Raw genomic sequence first — 20,075 nt, forward strand, 5'->3', positions numbered from 1 at the left:
TGAAGGGCAACCCCGGGTGGCTCAGCAGTTTAGCGCCGCCTTCAGCCTGGGGCGTAATCCCCAGATCCTGGGATAGAGTCCCATGTCAGGCTCCCTGCATGGAGCCTGCTTCTCCCTCTGCCTGTCTCTCTCTCTCTGTCTCTCATGAATAAATGAATAAAATCTTAAAAAAAAAAAAAAGATGAAGGCAGCTTATAGAGAAGGCTTGTTTGGGGAACCTTGCTTATTATGACCATGAATTCCAGATAGTTGACCATTTTAGAAGTTGGAGAGGGTTATGAGATGGGTCAGAACATGCAGAACATATTTTGGAGATCTTGGGGATGAGGAATGAACTGGGGGATGTGAGCTTCCTGCAGTGACTAACAAAATGAAGACCAAGGACATACAGATGGATGGTGAAGTTGTGAGTGTTGAGAGGGAAGGGACGGGTAGGGTCTTGTCAAGGAGGACTCTTAGCTCTGGTGCTTCTTCCAGACTCGTCTGGTGCTTCTTCCATCCACATCCTGGGGATGTGGAGGCCTGTGGAAGATCAGTTGGCCACTGAGCATGTGGAGCTCTGTTTAGACCCCAAGAATGGAGGTGTGGAGGGTGTGAGAGGGAGTCTCACAAGTGGGAAGGTTTTCTCATGTTGGCATAAATAAGGCCCTGTAAAGATTGCTTAGTTGCCTCAAAAGTCCTGCCAAGCCCTCAATTTGAGCCGGATACACAGGCACTGAAATATTTGTTGAATAAATGAATGAGTGAATTTCCTTTAGTAGCTAGAATATTTAATATCCACAGCCTAAAGCATCTGCATTAGAATCACTTCTTGGGTAGATACCTACCAGATTTCTACACAATTAAACGAAAAATAAAGCAAAGAGTAGAGTCTATCTGCCCTAAGAGCAAATTCTAGCCCTGAATGAAGAAAATTCTGTACCTTCTAAAATTATGGTTTTCTAGATCTAATCATTTAAATATCCAGATGGCATAGGACAAAGAATGGGTGATTACAGAATACGGGTAAGGAAAAGAGGAGGTAAACTTTATTGGTGGTGTTGGGGGTGGTCAAAGAAAGGATATAATGAGTTTTGAACAACAATCTGAAGAGCCAGCACTGGGGGTAGGGGCAAGTATAATAGGTATTTCCTCTAAGTCATATGAGCCTGGGGTGAAGTCAGGGTTACTGGCACCCAAATACTAAAAATGTTTTTAAATTTTAGTTATTTCACTTTTCTTCATTAGCCACCCAGCATTTCCAAGGTCTCTCCTTGCAATAGAATCAAGATCCATTTCCTGGTACATGGGTGACTGCCCTGGGGAAGCCATCAGAGTACCCCTTGGCATTTGGTTCTAGGCTTGCTCCAGGTGCATTCTCTGTAGCACTTCTAGAATAATTCACATTTGGCTTCCCAGTTATAGACCCCCTCAAGGCCACTCATAAAGTAACAGATTAAAGGGACCTTAAGATGTTCTTAGTCTAATTCTCTACGTGATTGCAGAGGCCCTTCAGAAAATGGCATTCAACTTCTGAATGACACAGCATTTACCACCCCAGAGGCAGCCCATTCCATTTTGGTCCTTTTCAATAAATAGAATGTTCAGGCTCATTGAACTGAAATCCCCATAGCTTCTTTAGCAGTATTCCTGCCAAGATTTCGTAGTAATCAGCTTAATAAGATCAGTGGCCATAGGATTATATGCCAAAGGATGTCTTTCTGGTGACCAGAATTCAGTCTCTTCTATGGAAGCAGCTGATTCAACCCTGGTGCAGTCTTACTAATCAATTCCCTTTTTTGTATGCATTATTTATAAATGTTCTTCTAATGTAATTCTCTGATTACATTATTAATGAATTCCTTTATGCAATCTAACAAGCATTAAATTAATTACAGAATGCCTACTGTGTGTCAGGCGCAGAGGTTACAGCCACGTTGGTGAGTCAGATAAGCTTTCACTCTCCGAGACTTTATTGCCTATAGGGATATAGAGCCAAGGAAACAGGCTTTAATTCAAAAGTGAGTTAAGTGCTATGTTATGAGGGTTATTAGAATATGTTGGAGTTCACCCTGGGCCACCTAATCTAATTTGAATTATAACACCAGAAATCAAGTGGTTGGTTTTCTAAAGTATATGCTAGCCCTGAATGTAAACTCCATTCACCTTGGATAAATTTGTGTATGCCCCATGTTTCATCAAGCATTCAGAGGCAGACCATCCCCAGTGGTGAAGCCAAGGGATAGGGCAAAGCCAGGGTTGTACAGCCATGGATGGCATAAGTGGCTGGCAGGGGTGGAAGAGTAGGAAGGTGGGTCTTGACCCTGGTGGCTCTCAAATTCCAGACTCACCTGTCTTTCCCTAGTGGGCAAGTGTACTTCTCAGAATAACACAAGTTCCTGGGCCTCTGATGATACAACAGGAGCACATTTTGTCCATTGATTATTCAGTGGAGTGAGGTCAGAAGCATTAAATATTTCAAAAAAATATATACATATACAGAGATTCATCGGTTTTGTAATTGTGTGGGTGCATCTGCGCACACGCACAGATCAATATGCCTAGGTGAAGATGGAAACAGTTGGGAGGAAGACATTTTTTAGGACACTGTTACATATTTGAAGACAAAAGTGATCACTAAATATATTTCCCAGATGTCAAATCATGTAAGTTAAGAGCCTCATTTCACTGATAGCATTCCTAGCCTCAGGCTATCTTCATATTTTTTACATTTTCTTCAACTTAATGAAATCTGCTCTGATTAAAAAATAAGATCTCCATAATTATGCTCCAAATTATGGCAGAAGGGAGGAGATGGGTCTAATTACAGAGATTTCTGGTGGGGAGGAATGTGGGCCAGACTTTAATCCCAGTTGTTCTTGTCTTGTGAGCTCCAGCAACTTCCGGAACCACTCCACAAATGTACATGAAAAGAGTCCCCATGTCATGGGAATGGTGTGAGCCAGCCATTCACTCACTTGACACATATTTACTAAACACCTGCTCTGAGGTTCTGAATCCTCAGAACTGGGATACAGCCATGAAAAAGATGTATAAAGAGCCCTGGTTCTTGTGGGATCTATGAAGTACAAGGGATGCTGGTAGTCAATGAGTATAATTCACAAATGAATTATATAGATGATAAGTTCTAGAAAAAAAATGAAAGTATGATAGGACAAGGCAGGCTTGGGAGGGCAGAATAGGGATACATAGGTCCCATGGTTAAATAGAGGGGTGCAGGTGGGCATTGCTGAGAAGGTAAAGGAATTACCTGAGTGGGTGGCCAGGAGAAGACCCTCACAGGCAGAAGGAACAGCTGGTGCAAAGGCCCCAAGGTAAGAAGTTTCCTGGCATGGTTGAGGGTGAAGAAGGCAAGTGTATCTAAAACAGAGTTAAAAATAACAAAAAACAAAAACCGAATGGGGAGAACTGGGGGCCTAGGATGTCATGGGATCATATAACACCTTGTTAAGGTTGTTTTAAGGGTTTAGAGTTTTACTCTGAACAAAATGGAAAACACTACAATATTTCGAACATTTGTTTTGAGCATACGAGGGTTTCCCAGCTACTGTGTTGAAAATAGATGTGTAGGAAGCAAGGGAAGTTGGCTAGGAGGCAGTAATAGAGGTGAGAGACGATCATGACCCAGGGGTAATAGAAAGTAGTGAGAAGTCATGCAATTGGAGATGAATTCTGGAGGAGGGCCAGCATGATTTCCAATGGATTGAATGTGGATCATGAGCATGTTTGTGGAGGTGAATCGGGATCTCAGTTTGGATATGTTTAATTTGAGGTGTCTATTAGGCGACAACATAGACATATCAGGAGGGAGTTGGATATGATTCTGGAGTTTGAGAAGGGCTTCTGGGCTAGGGATATAGATTTGGGAGTGTTCAGAAAGGCAGTCCTGTGTTTCTCCCTTACTCTCACAGAGCTGCTATACTCAGAACACTAGAGGTGGGTGGTTCTCTCACAACAAGCAATTCTCTGCAACTCCAGCTGGGTTTCCTACAATTGAACTCAATTCTGCTACCGTGTACCTGGACATAGCATCAGATGTTCAGTCCTATAAGACCACCCCCAAGCAGTTCAGGTGCTAATCGCAAGCCCAGTTGTCACCTCTATGTCTGATCGATCAGCTCTAAACTGGAGGTTCCCATGACCTCCTCTTCAGGTTCCATTAATATGCTAGAGTGGTTCACAGAACTCAGGAAAACAGTTTATTTTTTATTATAAAAGGATATGATAAAGGATACAGGTAAACAAACATCCAGAGGGAAGAGATGAGTAGGACAAGGTATATGGAAAGGGGCAAGGAGCTTCCACGCCCTCTGCAGTCATTCTTCTCTCCCTGTACCTCCATGTGTTTGCCCACCTGGAAGCTCTCCAAACTCCATACTTTTAGGATTTGTATGGAGGCTTCACCATGTAGGTGTGATGCATCATTGCCTCCATTTCCAGCCTCTTTCCTTTCTTTGGAGAGTGAGCTATGGGATTAAAGCTTTCAAGCTCTTAATCATGGCTTGGTCTTTTTGGTGACCAGAGCCTATCCAGGAACCCAGAGTTGTTTCATTATAAGAAAAGACACTGCTATCACCTGGGAAATACCAAAGGATTTAAGAACTCTGTGTCAGGAACTAGGATCAAAGACCAAGTTTTAGAACAAAAGATGTTCTTCGCACTCTAGTCACTCAGGCAATTACAAGAGTTTTAGGACTTTCATGCCAGGAACTGGGTGCAGAGACCAATATATATATTTTCTGTTATCTTACAGGGAGCCGTCAGAGACCCACTAAAATATGGGGTAAGTTAATTTATGGAGATTGTAATTTGTATTTTGCTGTCATCATATTTTCGCCTCCACATCCCCGCTCCTGTGACAAAAAAGGAAGCCAAGTTTTTATTTCCTTTTGTCTCCAGGGAACATTGGCAATAGAAATGTCCATTGCATGAAGGCAACTCTTTGTTGTTGCTTTTGTTTTCAAAAGCTTAGGGTTTCTGGAAGGGGCCTCCCAGGGAGGCATGTGTAGCAGACAGGAGGTTTAGGTAAGTTCTTTCCACTTGTCATAGTTCAGGTAACCCAGGGCTTTCTTGGTCAGCCTATGTTATTTCCCTAATTCAGGGATTGGTCCAGGGGTGGCCCAGTCTGTCAGAAGCTTAAGACAATTGCTCAGGATTCTAAGATATCCACACAGACTCTCCTTTTGGATAGTGAGGTGTTTGTTTGTCAGACCCGGAACTAATACAGCCATTTTACCCTCATGAGGGAGGTGAGCTTAGTAAGAAGTAAGCTGCCATGTGGAAAAAGGCATAACAGGGGAAAATAGCAGCAATAGGCACCATCATTATCTATCGCTGGGTAACCAACTATCCTAAAATTAAATGCCTTAAAAATCACAAAGTTATTTTCTCATACAGTCTCTTTGGACAAGGGGTTTGGGGGTGGCCTGTCTGGGTGGTTCTGGTTCTCAGCGTCTTTTATGAGATGGCAATCAAGACATCGGGTGGGGCTGCACTCATCTGAAGGCTCGTCTGAAGCCGGACAAGCTGGTTCGAAGATGGCCCTTTCTCAGAGTTGGCAGGTTCGTGACTGCTGTGGGTAGGACCCTCTCTGTAGGCTTAGGTGTTCTTGCAACATGATAACTGACTTCCTCCACAGTAAGGAAACTTTAACGCCTTTTATGTCATAGTCTCAAAAGTCACACACCGTGACTTGTGCAAAGTCTATTCCTTAGAAGCAAGCTGCCAAGTCCAGCACATACTGAATGCAAGGGGAATGGGGCGTCTTCACTTTTTGAAAAGAGAAGCATCAAAAAATTCATGGTCCTACTTTCAAACCACACACGTGGCACTAGAGATCCTGTAACCACACCTGAAGGCTTTCCTACCAGTAAGTGAGCCAAAACGTCCCTTTATTTATTAAAGCCAAGTTGAATTGAGGTTTTCTTTTTTCTTTATGACTTGCAGCCACAAGTATCGTAATTAACGCAGATGGTGTCAGTTGATGTAGCTGATTTAAGAGAAGATAACAGTTCCCAAAACTGAGAGGAGAGAGAGTCTCTTGGGACGTAATAGGCTCTCCAAAAGGTAAGGGAAATGGCAGCTCCCAGGGAGACTGGATCTTCCACCCTGGGGCTCCCATTCTGCACAAAAGTCCCAGATATGCAGTCATCCTGGCACTACATTAGCCATGTCTTTTGTTTTCTGTATTCTGATGCTTTGACATCTGGGGCCCTGCTCACTCTGGAGGGCCTGCCCCTCCGCCAGTTAGCTAATTCCCATCCAGAGCCCACACCCCAATTACCTCCTTTATATGACTCCCACCCCCTAAACCACTATCCACCTGCACTCATCACCCCAGGGTCAGGTCCTAGACAACCAGGGACAATCCCTATGCTCTAGACCCCACCAAAATAACGCAAACTAGCCAAGCCCAAACCTGCTTACCACACCTTATCTGTTCCTTCCTGAAGAAAATGCAATACTCTTGCACGTGGTCTTGCCCCCTCCCTAGTGCCTCCTAACCAACGCTGGTGCTTCTCTGTGTGGCCCCTGCATGGCATGGCATGACCTCCCCTTTTGGGAACTGTCAGTTATAAACTATCTAGTCAATGACAATCATCGCTTGATCTGTTGGCCTTACTAAACCTCAAATTTTCTACGAATACACTATATTTTAAATCAGGCACACGATACATAAAACTTTCTACCTTCAAAAGACTATATGGATATAAACAAAGGGTATATGAGCTATGACCAATACTGTTTCTTCCTGAATATTCTGGACTGTGTAAGACTCTAGGGGAAAATGGGGAAGAGGGGTTGGCCAGTCAGAGGTTGGGGTAGAGTCAGATTTAATATAATTTTAAGAAAATAGATAACATAATGCTTCTTAACCTGAGCATGGTGATTACAAATTAAGACCCGCTATATTTGGGGCACTTGTGTGGCTAAGGGATTGAGTATCTGTCTTTGGCTCAGGTCATGATCTCGGGGTCCTGGGATCAAGTCCCACATCGAGCTCCCTGCATGGAGCCTGCTTCTCCCTCTGCCTGTGTCTCTGCCTCTCTCTCTGTGGCTGTCCTGAATAAATAAACAAAACCTTTAAAAAACAAAAAGTTTTTAAGTTTTGGTTTTTGAAGAATCTGTGATAATCCTCATAAGCAGCTATTACTATTCATATGTTGATTTTAATTTTCAAAGTAACTTATAAAGATTTATTTTTAAAAATCTCTAGCCCCTATCATCTCCTCCTTTTGACCTCACGACACATTTAAACATTGGGATGTGTGAAAGCATTTGGTAATAATTTTTGTTACACAGATGGTGCATGCCCACCTCATCTACGGAAGTTGCCGAGTACGTGGAGTCTTATTACTTGAAAAAAATGTACAATTATTTTCATAAATTTAATCATGAGTTTACTTCATGACCATTTCAATTTGGCCTTTCTGGAGACCTAGGAATTTCCCTAGAATTCAAATCTCAACCATCTCTAGTAGGGAAAGTCTTTCATTTAAAAAATTTGTATGTTTTTATTTCTTTCTGGATAGAAAGGTGATCCTCTTTCTAAGAAGCTTCTGTCAACAGCCTGTGTCTCAGACTGACATTCTCAGTAATGTTTTCTCCTTTATAGTCATTCTAATGCCTTTTTTTTTGCCTTATCTTTTCCAGTTCTTTCTCTGAGTTCCTATCTCAAATCTGTCCCATCATTGTCCTCAATAAATGATGACATGCCCTTCATCACTGGTGAGATAGAAGCTGTAAAGGGAAAACTCTGTTTTTCCCTTTCTCTGTGTAGGGAAAAACCCAGTTCTTCCCTACTAGGTATTTCTTCCCTGTGTGTCTCCTTTACTTTCACAGAGAATACTTCACTTTTGACACTTCCGATTACCAAACGTGTGGAGATTTATCCCCATACCAAGTAATTCTTCAGACACCAGCAGGGTGTTCTGCGGTTTAACTCAATTCTAAAACTATCTGCCTGGAGATAGTGTCAGATCCCAAAGGTTAAGAACTCAGCCCCACAAGACTGTTTCCACTCCACTTTAGATGCCCATCACAACTAATAGATCTCCTGGATACTCACAACTTCTGTCTGACTTGGCTACAAATAGGAAGTTCCCATACCCTCTTCTCAGGTTCAATTAATTTGCTAGAGTGACTCACAAAACTCAAACGTTTTCTTACATTTACCAGTTTATTAAAGGATATGATAAATTCTACAGAGGAATAGCCAGATGAAGAAATACATAGGGTGAGGTCTGGGAGGGCCCCGAGTTATAGGAGCTTCTGTCCTTGTGGAGTTGGGGTGTGTCACCCTCCTGGTAAGGATGTGTTTGCCAGCCTGGAAGCTCCTTGAACCTCATGCTATTGGAATTTTATGGAGGCTTCTTCACATAGTCATGATCAATCATTAACTCCATTTTAGTCCCTCTCCCCTCTCTAGAGAATGGGAGGGGTGGAGCTGAAAATCCCAAGCTTCTAATCATGGCTTGCTCTTTCTGGTGACCAGCCCCCATCCAGGAGCCTGCCCAGAACTGCCTCAATAGAATAAAAGGTGCTCCTACTGCTCTTATCACTTAGGAATTTAGAAAGGTTTTAGGAGTCCTGTGTCAGGGAATGGGTCAAAGACAAATATTAGGACAAAAGATGCTCCTAGTGCTCTTATCACCTAGGAAGTCCCAAGGATTTCAGGAGCTCTGTGAAAAGAACTGGGGACAGAGACCAATATATATTTTCTATTACCTCATAGGAGCTGACTGATAATGAAGGAGTTCCCTCATTTATCCTCAGGTTCTAAATTCTCTGTATTTCTGTGTTAAATTCTCTCATTTTCCTTCAAATGTCAGAGGAAAGGGTTGTGTGGAAAGCACCCTTCTCTTAAGCTAAATTACTCTTTTTTGGCTCATAGAGGGAAAAGGGCCCCTGTATTTATCACCTCTCAGGCATCCATCCAGTCTAGCCAGTCATCCACCGAAAAATTAATTCTTGAGCACCTACTATTTTGGGGAATCGGAGGTGCTTAAGACATTGTCCTTGTCTTTAAAGACTCTGAAAGAAGACTAACCAATTAGAAATCCAACAATTATAGAAGTGTGCACAAAAATACCTAGATAGCACAGAGGTGATGATGACCTACTATGGCGTAGAGTCGCTTTTTTAGATTTTTATTACTGTGTAACAAGACATACCAAAATTCTGTGGCTTAAAACAACAATTTATGATTTCTCATGATTCTAGAACCTCAGCTTGGCTTGGCTGGGAAACTGGCTTTATGTGTTGTCTGCTGGTACAGAAAGTCCATGATGGCTCCTTTACTTTCATGTCTTTTATTCATCTTAGAGGACTGGAACAGCTGGCTGCTGGCCAGCCATCTCTCACCTTCCAAGTGGCATTTCCACTTAGCTTGTTTTGACTTCCTCATAGCAGGGTAGTTAGCCTTCTTTTGGCAGATAGCTTCTAAGAGGGGGGACATAGAAGCTGATAGTTTTCTTCAGGCCTGAGTTTGGAAGTCCCAGAATGTCATTTTCACTATATTGTATTATCAAAACGGGTCACAAGTCCAGACCAGATTCAAGGGGAAGAGACATAGATTTCACTTCCTGAACAGTGGAACACGGTGCATGAACACAGTGGGAAGATATTTGTGGTAGCCATCTCTGGAAATCACTAAGGAAAAAAGGTCAGGGAAGGCATCATAAAAAGTGATTAAATTGGCCAAGGAAAACTTGTCTAAGCATAAACTCCTTATTCTTTTGGTTTCTGTCATTAAAAACTTCTTGTCCCCATCTCACTTTTATCACTTTTACCAACTTCCTATCCCATTCTCAGAGAACCTAGCATTGCTCATGTCTGGCATAAAAATAATACAGGGAGAGTAGTTATTTGAGATGTGACAGTCTACTGTCCATACTAGGACCTTCTTTTGATTGCCCTGACCCTTGATTTGTCTGTCCACATTCCTGGCATTTCTTTTTATACCTTGTGACATACCCCAGTCAATACCAAGTTATCAATAACCTGAGGAAATGGTGTCCCTCAGACAGGAGCATGGAAACATGGATTCTAGAAACCTGGCTACTTCTGTTCTTATGGGACTAGAAGCTCACTTCTAGAGCCTCAAAAACACTGGAAATCATGTTGTTTCTATGCAATTGTGCATTCTGGAAGTTATTTTTTTTTTCATTCTGGAAATTATTTATTTACTGTTCTCTCTCTCTGGATTTAGTGAACTTTTTTGGAATTTTCATCTTTCTCAGCTGTGCTAAGGGGACCTAAATGTAGAGTTAAGCCCACACTCAGGTCAGAACCATAAAGCAGAAGCTGTTATTCCCCTCTCCACCTGACTTTCAGGGTCTGTATGGTGGTAGTGGCAGAAAAGCAGGGGGAGTGCCCCAAGTAGGAGATGAGGGAGTTTGGTGAGGGTTCTCAGGCTAGCCACTTCTAGCCACCCATCTTTGCCAAAGTTACCTCCTCTTCTTCTCAAACTGGGAGGCTCTGCATTTCACTTTCATTTTTTTACAGGAGACTGTTGCTAAAATCCAAGTGGAGATGGAGAGGCTGAACTAAGGCATTGCATTGGTGAGGAATGGTCAGGAATCTCTTTCCATGTCCACCCTTTACTTCACAGGCACACCCACTTGGACCCCATAGTTCTGGGCCAGTGCAGCTCAGAGTCTCTGCTTTGTTTGCACAATTGCTTGTTTCCCCATTCTTCTCAATCCCTGCCCTTCTTCAGGGCACTGACAGCTCTTCCTAGGAGTAATCCTTTGCTTGGGAGCTGCCTTCTTTCATCATCACCATCTGTAACAGTTCCTCCGACTTGGATTGGGCTGTGTCAGAATACACTGCAACTTCAGAATCCAGTTGTCACTGCAACCAGGCTAAAGACAAATGGGATGGCATGGTTTGTTGTCCTTAATGAAAGGGGTTCACTTGGAAATGAATACCATGAACAATGAGCCTCCCTGACAGGGATCCAAGCTGGGCAGGATGTCACTGACAGGAACAAGCCAATTTTCCATATCTACAGGGTTCGAATGATATTTATTTTTGTTTTTCTCCCAAATGCATTTGAGGACTAAACATTTCTGAGATATTTTGATATTGAGGCCAGGAGAAAAATGGAAAAAGAATCATGATAACTGTAAGAGGTGAAAATTACTCTCGTGCACATTTTACAAAGGCACGGGGAGATGAAGACACTGGTCTGTGTTTACACTGCCAGCAGTGGCAGAGATTTGAATCCAGGACTCTTTGGCCTAGGATGGCCTCCCCTCCCTGATTAGGAGCCCACCAGCCATGGGTGAGCCAGCAGGAGCTCTAGTCAGGGCCTCCCTGCTCCTCTGTTCAGGGTGCTTCCTCAGACCTGCCCAGCAACCTGTTCTCTCCTTTTTCTTTTCCTGACACAAACCTCAGTGACTTGGTCTGCTTTTCTTCCCTCTAGGGTTTCCATCACTCTCTCCCTGGGTTTTCTGCCCGCAATTTCAGATGCATAGTGGCCTGTGGTTTACCCAATTTCCCGCTTCCTCCTTGCTCTCTCTTAAGACAAGCACTTATTTCTTTTGTGCTTTAAGGGTTTCTCTGGAAATCTCTACAGGGACACAGAGAGGGGGTGACAGAAATAAGAGCCCTGCAAACTCTTTACAGTTCTGGTCTCAGGTAGAGAGTACATGAGCTTCTAGTGAGATAGATCAGGAAAGCCCTGGTGACCATCAAACACCTGTTTGTACTTCACAAAGTGGAGCCCACTAGCTCACCTCTCTTCCCACTGTCCCCCAGCTTAGGAATAAAAATACTTCTGTCCCTTAGGAAGCTTCTCTCCAGCCAAAAGACTCCAGCCCAGCCGGCCACTAGAGATTTTCTGGGCGGTTTGCCTCTCTGGAATCTTCCAGCTATTTCCTGGCTCTGCCATTCCCAACTTGTCCTCTGGGGGCACTGTCTTGGTGAGTTGGCCCCTGGGGCCTTTGAGGCCATGAGAACTCTGAGTGAATGGTCAGTGGCCCCTGGTAGATTAAGACACTTGTGTCAGAAGGCAGCACAGGACACCAAAAGTTGAAGAAGTTGGTCCCATCAGCCAGGTCACCAAGAAACTGCCTATTTTCTCAAAATTTGAAGCATTCAATTTCTTACTGCCTAAGAAAAATCTTATAAGGGAGTCTGAGTCATGAACAAAGACAGGGACTGCTGAGGATTTAGTTTCCTTTATCTTCCTTTTTTTTTTTTTTTTTTTTTTTTTGGTGGAGAGATGATACAATTAGGTTGGAATAGAATAGGTGATTGTCTCACCAGGTGATTCTTAGGGGAAAGCGGAGATGGTGTTGCTTGAAAATAGTCTAGTATCAGCCAGAGCTGTGGAGTGGGAGGGAACGTCAGCATTCTCAGCGGGCAATGAAAGTCAGTTATTCATTACCACCAACACTTGACAGTACAGTGAACACACGACATTATATTTATGCTACATAAAATAACGTGATACAATTTTTACGACCCAATTTAATGCAGTAGAGGGTATCGGTTTAATAAAGACAAGGACAATAGAATTAAAATTATCTATAGATCTACATAACAAAGGCTTGTAAAAAGTGAGAATTGCGCTAATTTGACAGGAAATAGATAGCAGTGTCATAAAATTTGTAAAATGGAGAGAAAGTGCCTCGCTCTGAATTTGTGCGAGTGAAGTTGACAGGTGCTGATCTGGAAGAGGAAAAAAAAAGCAAGAACCACACAGCCGTCTCTTCTGAATTCCCAGGCCGAGCACACGCTCCCTTCATTTATTCCTTCCTCTGACAGCAAACCAGAGTATCTGCTGTGAAAAACTTTAATGTTTTAACGACTATCTCTCTGACAAACAAGCAAACTTTCCTATGGTTGTGTAAGATTTTTCAAAGTTGAATTTCACTTTTGTACCTTGCTTACCTTCTAGATATCCGTGACAACTGGCTGGAAATGGTTAATATAAATATAGAAATATCAGCACCAGTTGCTCCCTGAACCCATGGAGAGCTGTGGGCTCAGAGATGAGGGTGATTCCTAAGGGCAAAAAAAAATTCACATAGTATGTGGGTGGATTTCAGTTTTAGCCACCCACCACATGTTTTTGGAGCTTCCTCTGGTCCCTGCCCTCAAAGAGCCTCATAGTCTGTAGGGATGCAAGGTACTCTGGTATGTGAGCTTTCTTTTAAGGGCTCAAGGTTGAGAGTAAATCCTAATGCTCTTTGTTCATTCTGCCTAAAGGTTTTTCTTTACCATGTTCCTAGGACCAAGTTCATTCATGGTGATGTTGGCTCCTCAAGGCTCTTTTTCCTTTGTCCATCAGTCAACTCCCTTGAACCAGCCCCCTTCCGTTGAAGGGAAGGAGCAAACCAACCACAGGCCCCCATTACTCCTCAGGGCTACAGGAATGGATTTGGGGGCATCAAATATCTAACCCTGTCAGGCATTGTCGAATCCTGAGCTCTTTTCTCTGTAGAGTGCCACTCAGTCTCTGCCCTTCAGAATCCAAGGGTCCCTGAGGTTTCTTGGAGAGTGCTGCAGTGAGGAGGTTTTTTGGAGAGTGCTGCAGGGAGGAGGGGGCAGGAGGGGAGGCTGAGGAGCTGGGCCGGCCCCCTCTCCTGCCACAACAGCAGCTACAATATGTAAACTTTACATAAACACTGTCAAATCCATATAAAGCTCAGGGAGGTTGGAGGCTGAAAAGTGATGAAGGTTTGACCACAAGGGCATCTCTGTGTAATGGTTAGTTTGATGTGTCAGCTTGACTGGGTCACAGGGTGCCCAGATATTCAGTTTAATATTATTCTGGATGTGGCTGTGAGGGTGTTTCTGGATAAGATAAGCACTTGAATTGGTAGAGAAGGCAAAGCACGTTGCCCTTCCCAACAAGGGTGGGCCTCACCCAATATACTGTAGGTCGGAATAGAGCAAAAAGCAGGAGAAAGGAAGAGTTTGGTTTCTGCCTGGTTATTAGGCCAGGTCATCAGTCTTCTCCCATCTTCTTGCTAGGACCTTCACCATTGTCTCTCCCTCCCCTCCTCTCTCAGTTTCCCGACTCATCCACAATCTCCTGGTTTCCACAGCTCTGTCTCCACCTGTGGATGGAGTCAGGTAGATCAGGGTTTAAAACCATGACTGTACCATGTACTGGCTGTTTGACTTTGGGCAGGTCATACCATCTATGCAAGCCTCGGTATTGACATCTGTGAAATGGGAACAACATTTTTACTGTAGGGTTATTTGTGAAGGTTAAATGAAATGGTATATATAAAGTACCTAATGAAGTACCTAACTTAGACCACAAGACATGGTCAAGAAAAACATAGTTTAAGTGACTCAGTACAGGCTAAAGGTTTTATTTGGCTGACGTGCATCAGGGAGTAGCGACAACCGGATGACTTTCCAAGTCAAAGCAGGTTTTACGGGGTGAAGAAGAGAGAGGAGTGTGTTTCCTTGTGGGTTGGCCCAGGTAGTCCCTTTCATCACTCAGCGCTTAGAAACCTATGTTTGGAACTGTGCCTCTAGTTCAGGGTCATTGGTATAACCCTGGGATAGGTCTTCCAAGCAGTTTTTTAAGACTTTGTACCTTGTCTGCTAGTCAGGGTTCAGGTGAGGAGGAGGTAGCAAGAAGGAAAAAAAAAAAAAAAAAGAAGAGGAAAGGAGTTAACACTGAAGCCAGGAAACCTGCCCCCCACCCCCGTCAGGCTTGTGTTCATTCTTCTATAATATTAAGCAAATGTGCTGAAGGAATGAGAAGTAAATGTTATGTATGGCCTAAGAGTTATCTTAGTGCCTTTAACTGGGATATGCAGTTATCCAAATGAAAATTCTTCTCACCATTCTTGTCTTAAAAACTATACAAGACTATGTAGATATACATCTTCAGGTTTCCCCAGATTCTCTGCCCCACAGAATCACCCTTTGGATATCAGTCCAAAATTGGTCAAGATTCCCTCCTTGGTGATTGCAGGAATTCAGGTCTTCTCTGGAGTTTTTTCCCAAGACAAGCCTACCCCCCCCTCCGCCGCCCCCAGGAATATTTTTGAGTTTTCCCCAAGAATGTGTGTGTGAGCCAGAACTGTGTCCTAACCATTGTCACCTCTGGCCTCCGGGTCACCCTTTGCCACCTCACAACCTTTCTCCAGATTCACCCTCCTCCTTCTCTAGGACACAGTTAAGCTCAAGTCATACGTTTCAACAAAACTTAAAAGTTTGATGGAAACAACATCAACATCCAGAAAACAAATCTCAAATGGGGTTCTGGGCGTCTCAGCACCCAAGCCACCAAAAGACATGGCTCCCTCTCAAACAGAGGTCAGACCTCTCCCTGGCTTCCTACTGCCACCTGTTGCAAGCCTCACTGGTGGTCATCCCATGTAAACAGAGATGCCCACGGTCATCCCCTGTGTTCAGATTCAGGCCTCCTACATCCTTTGGGGCCCACCAGGAAGGTGAATGAGAAAGCCTGTGCCTGCCCTACCGTCATTGTCTTCCTCATCCTCTTTGATGGCTCCTCCCTCCACACACACAGCTATAACTAAACAATATACATTGATTATCTTAAAGTTCTCGAGAACTTACAGAAGTTTGACAGGAGTCTCACTGGCCTAAAATGAAGGTGTCAGCAGGTCTGCAGTCCTTTTAGAGGCTTTAGGACAGAACCCAATTTCTAGCCTTTTCCAGTTTCTAGAGGCTGGAAAAGGCATTCATTCCTTGGCTTGATACCTCCTTCCATCTTCAAAGCCAGCAATGGCCAGTTGAGTCTTCCCCATCTGTGACACTGACTTTCTTTTCTGACACGTCTCTTTTTTCCTTGCAAGATCTCTGTGATTCCACAGGCCCACCCAGGCTATCTTGGGAAGATCTCCCATCTCAAGATTTATTTTTTTTTAAGATTTTATTTATTTATTCATGAGACACACACACACAGAGCAAGAGAGAGAGAGAGAGAGAGAGAGAGACAGAGACACAGGTAGAGGAAGAAGCAGACTCCATGCAGAAGCCCGACACAAGACTCGATCCTGGGACTCCAGGATCACGCTCTGGGCCAAAGGCAGGCACTACACTGCTGAGCCACCCAGGGATCCCCATCAAGATTTTTTTAGCATGTTTGCAGAGCTGCTCTTAGCATGTGAGGTCACATATGCACAGGTTCTGGGGGATTAGCCTGTGGACCTCTTTGCTGGGGCCAGAGGATGGTGGAGCATTACTCTGCTGGTCACAGCTGAGTTCTCTTTTACTACTTGAGAAACAGGGAATATTTTTTGGTAACTTTAAAATAATGGTTTGTTCTCAGTGCATACATGAATAACTTGTAATAACATGGAGAAATTTTTGTTGCTAGAATTCTTCATGGGAAGAGAGTTATATTTGTTTGGAAGAAATAAGGCAATAAGGAGGGTGGAGGCCTGATGGTGTGGGGAGCAATGGAGACAGATGGGGGTCGGGTAGAGAAGCAAGACTTGTAGGACATGTAAAGTAGCAAAAGAGAGAGTCACTATAGTGTGTTCTAAGGGGGTGGAGCCTAAGAACCTGAGGACCCTTTGCCTCCCGGAGAGGGTAATGGAGTAAACTGGAGAGTAGGAATAGGGAACAGCTTAGTAGAAGAGCAGACAACTGAGACCCTCCAAGAGAAACCGAAGATGGAGGACCCAGGAGTCAAGTAGTGGTGGGAAAGGGAACAAGAAGGAAAGAAAACAAGCAACTAAAGTAAACAAAAGAAACACAAGACAAAACTGCTGGCCAGAATGGACAATGAACATATGGATGTGAGAGCCACCTCCTTCTTTTTGGGGATCTCCATTCAAGTCCACGTTGCTCACTGATGCCACAGGAGAGCATGAGGTGGGAGGAGACAAGGAAAGATGCTGATTCTACACCAGGGATGATTGATTCACGGTAAAGGCAGGATTTCAGGACAAGAGAACACAAGGGACCTTGTGTTCTAGGATCGGGGACAAGGGGGCAGCTACATTTGGTTGCCAGTGATAGAGACGTTCTCTGCACTGCCTCCTGTTAGAGTTTGTACCAAACCCCCTATCCAGTGTCTGTGAGTGACTCACTTCATATCTCACTGCTGCCACCTCTCCAACCCTTGAGCACTCTCTCCCCTCATTAAAATTTGGACACTAGCTTCTCTAAATTCCTTAAAGATCCGAGATAGTCCTAATTTTATTTGTTTATTTACTTTTACACCCAAATCTTCAACTTATCTGTGAAGTCAACAAAGGCATGTATCCTTTTTTTTTTTTTAATTTTTATTTATTTGTGATAGTCACACAGAGATAGAGAGAGAGAGAGGCAGAGACACAGGCAGAGGGAGAAGCAGGCTCCATGCACCGGGAGCCCGACGTGGGATTCGATCCTGGGTCTCCAGGATCGCGCCCTGGGCCAAAGGCGCCGGCGCTAAACCGCTACGCCACCCAGGGATCCCCCCCTTTTTTTTTTTTTAATCACTCCATAGCCAGGACTTACCCTTGAACATGGTAATCAGAAAAGTCCATAGTGTTTGTTGAATGAGTGACTGGGCAAACTTTGGCCTATTCGCCTTCATTTCACTTTTCATCCTATCTCTAAGTCCCAGTAGGTTCTTCCTTTGTTCATTTCTGACACTCACCTCCTCCCTTCCATACCCGCTGCTTCTGTGTTGAGGGGCTACAGAAGATAATGAAATGGGCCAGACCATGGTGAGTAGACAGGCTACCAGAGTGAGCAACTCCTGGAGAAAACGCCACTTCAAGCAAAACAAAGCATGAGGCACCAAGTGGGAAGACGGAATTTAGAGCCTGAAACTCACACTCCAGGCAGGAAATGTGGCCATGTGCTGCTGTACACCTGTACAGGAGGAAACAGGTGGGTATGCAGGCAGGTGTGGGACCAGTGAGATATTGCAGGGGTGGCAAGTGTCTGGAGGACCTAAGGCTTGGGGCCAAAACTAGAGCATGTGTGTCTTTGTGTGTGTTCGAATATATGTGTGCTCACACTTACCTCCAAGGGGAAAAAGAATAGAATCAGATGGAAAGAGGGTGATGGCCACACAAAGAGAACAGCAGCCTTGTTACAAGAAGTGGTTCCCTAAGGCATTGACTCTTGTAAGAACATTTTTTTTTTTTTCCGTGACTCCACATTTATTAGGAAAAGTGCTGCAATTAAAAATCTGTAAGTTGCAGACAGGCACCATGCGGTTTCAACTGTGGAATAGATAGATGTGTGTGATGCCAAGGAGAAAGCCAAGTAGATTCATCCTACATGGAACTTTGATACCTCCTCAACTCTGGACTAGTAGGACCATTTGAACTTCTTCCCACTCTCATCCCACCTGTACGATTTATCTAGGTCCACTTGCTAAAGCACTGATAGAATCATGGCATTTTTGCTAAACTTCCCATGGCTCCCTATTGCCAGCAAGAGTAGAAACATCTTACCCTGGCATTCTAAGCCCAGTCAATCTCTACTCTCTTTCTAGTTTAACTAGATCACTTGGTTTCCATAATATATGTTGTCTTTCGCTGCCTTCATGCCTTTGATTTGGCTGTTTCCTTACTCCAGAAGACCTTCCCCATTTTTACTCCTGGAAAAGTCAGCTCGGTCCTGCAGGAAAAGACACATTTGGGCTTTAACTTTGGTTCTATCCTCTGATAGCTGTGGTTTTGGAGATGCTGCCCAACTCTCCAGAGCCCCACTTTACTCAACAGTGGAATGGAGATGGCAATACCTGTTTGGTAGGGCTGTTGGGAGGATGAAGTGTGATGTCTCATGCTCATTCCAGGCACATCATTGATGCTCAAAACTGTTGCTGTCCCACTCCTTCAAACTGTTTCAGTGCCATCTTCTTCCAGTGCCCCTTGATCACCTGTGGCCTTGTTTCCCCTCAACTCCCACAGACACGATTGTTACCTCTCTATGACATTTGCGTTTTCTGCACTTTATTAGGGTTGTCTGTGCACTTGTTCCATCTCCATCTCCGTGTTTAGATGTACACTCTGAAGGACAAAGCCTAAAACCCCTTTTCTCAGTAGCTTCTGCAGAAGTGCTACAAAACTGGTGCAGTGACTGGCAGCCACGCTCAAAGTATTTGATAAACATTTATTGAATTTAATTGAAATGTCTGAAACCACCTGATCCCATTGTTATTCCGACAAATATCAGTCTTAAGAGCACCACCATCCCAGGCTATCATGCATTATTCATGCAAAAGTTGCCTTAAGCGCTCTTGTTTCTTGGTCCTGCATCAGAGGAGGAGGCTGGACACATTTACATTTCAGAAAACCTATCTCTCTCCCCATCAGCCTGTCCTGGCCCCAGCGAGTTTGGCTCAGCATTGCCAATCACCCAACCAAAGTTCTTGTGGTTCTCTCTCACAGAAGCTCCAGCAGGAATGCCTTTCGATGCAACTCCATTTCAAAATATATTCTTTTTTTTTTTTTCACATTCTTACCATTTCTGAAAAGGAAAACTCTAGCACTAAGTGCAGACCCAGAGGAGAGAAATTGTTTCATAAAAGAAGACATACATTTGGCTTGGGAAAAAAAATGTCTGGGGAAAGGAAGTATAGAAAATCTGGACGTGGAAGTAGCTGGACTTTCTGTGAGAAGACATGTAGAGAGCCTTCCTTTATTTTTATTTCTTAACTTGATAAAAAGTTTGAGGTTTATGCTGTCACAGGGTGGGTAGGCCTGTGATATTTATGTAGCTGATTTCGTGTACTTTGACAGGTGCACTATAATTCTGTCAGTTAAAAACCCATCCTCTGCCTCTTCTTACACTAAATGTTGATGTTATACTGGTGTGTTCTGGGAACATCCTGAAGCTATACCCTCAGAGAACTAAAGATTTTCAGAGTCTTTTTAGAATATAAAGCACTCTTTGAGTTGATTTACTTAAAATGACATATTTCTGGTAGGACTGAACAGTCAACTAGAGATCATTTAAAGTTGAGTTGCAGGAAAACCCACAGTCTTGTTCCTCATACATATTATTCCTGCCAAATTCCTTTCAGGTCCTTACTAGTCAAGCCATCATATCTTTGCAGATACTATTCCCTCTGCTTAGAATGCTTCCATCCATGTACTTATGGGGATAAGGTCATCTTTGGCCAA

At 43.7% G+C, this 20,075-nt stretch overlaps 1 long non-coding RNA gene across 1 annotated transcript in view; it reads left to right on the forward strand.

Annotated features, from left to right (window-relative positions):
- Positions 1 to 17,425: 17,425 nt before the first annotated feature.
- Positions 17,426 to 20,075, forward strand: part of LOC119865013 — a 54,391-nt gene continuing 51,741 nt past the window's right edge. Inside the window, exon 1 of the long non-coding RNA XR_005375771.1 lies at positions 17,426 to 17,829. This is a non-coding gene — a long non-coding RNA (uncharacterized LOC119865013). The remainder of the gene's footprint in view (positions 17,830 to 20,075) is intronic.

The sequence above is a fragment of the Canis lupus genome, chromosome 21 (genome assembly GCF_011100685.1).
Source record: "Canis lupus familiaris isolate Mischka breed German Shepherd chromosome 21, alternate assembly UU_Cfam_GSD_1.0, whole genome shotgun sequence".
NCBI lineage: Eukaryota > Metazoa > Chordata > Mammalia > Carnivora > Canidae > Canis > Canis lupus.